General features: G+C 40.5%; 1 protein-coding gene across 2 annotated transcripts in view; it reads left to right on the top strand.

The window, feature by feature from the left end:
• The window catches only part of metrnla (meteorin like, glial cell differentiation regulator a), a 35945-nt gene extending 35359 nt beyond the window's left edge, over positions 1 to 586 (top strand). The window contains exons 4-5 of one of the 2 annotated variants that reach the window (XR_006082062.1): positions 1 to 156; positions 207 to 586. The exon at positions 1 to 156 is cut by the window's left edge and continues 545 nt beyond it. The gene's annotated coding sequence lies outside the window, so the exon portion shown is untranslated. The other variant, XM_042314877.1, reaches the window with a different exon arrangement.
• The last annotated feature ends 283 nt before the right edge of the window (positions 587 to 869 follow it).

The following is an 869-nucleotide window of genomic DNA, read 5'->3' on the forward strand; positions in this document are numbered from 1 at the left end:
TTTCTCAAAGCCAATGTTGTTGTTGTTGTTGTTGTGGAATGTTCTAAATCTGTTCCAGAATGTTCTAGACCGTTCTAGAATGTTCCAAGACTGTTCCATTGGAATGTTCTCAGACTCCATTCTCTGAGATGTACATCAACAGTCAGAAGATGTGAGGTGTCTAATGTAGCAGACCCTCTCTGGACCTGATGTGTAGAAGATGTGAGGTGTCTAATGTAGCAGACCCTCTCTGGACCTGATGTGTAGAAGATGTGAGGTGTCTAATGTAACAGACCCTCTCTGGACCTGATGTGTAGAAGATGTGAGGTGTCTAATGTAACAGACCCTCTCTGGACCCGATGTGTAGAAGATGTGATCCACGAACATTTCTGAAACGGAGGATCCAACTGCTTTGTGAAAAGCTTCATGTACAGTTTTGAAGATGTTTCTTATGAAAGAAATGTAAAATTAACAGCCTGATTTTTAATTTGTGATTTATTTTGTTTTTATGAAAATGTAGAAGTGCAATTTACAGTCTTTATTATGTCCTCAGGCTGTTGAATTATAAACCCCCTTTTTGTGTGATTAAAAGTTGTATTCCTTGGAACACCTCTTTGTGTGTGTGTGTGTGTGTGTGTGTGTGTGTGTGTGTGTGTGTGTGTGTGTGTGTGTGTGTGTGTGTGTGTGTGTGTGTGTGTGTGTGTGTGTGTGTGTGTGTGTGTGTGTGTGTGTGTGTGTGTGTGTGTGTAAAGTGAATATATATATTTACACAAACCAAATCACCAAGGACAAAACCAACCTAGAACGCCCACAGACAGACTTCAGTGTTCCTGGTCATTTCCTATTGAAGACTTTCATTGTTCCTGTTATGAATGTTTAGTCTCCTCCCC

The sequence above is a fragment of the Oncorhynchus tshawytscha genome, unplaced genomic scaffold (genome assembly GCF_018296145.1).
Source record: "Oncorhynchus tshawytscha isolate Ot180627B unplaced genomic scaffold, Otsh_v2.0 Un_contig_3322_pilon_pilon, whole genome shotgun sequence".
NCBI classification, from domain to species: domain Eukaryota; kingdom Metazoa; phylum Chordata; class Actinopteri; order Salmoniformes; family Salmonidae; genus Oncorhynchus; species Oncorhynchus tshawytscha.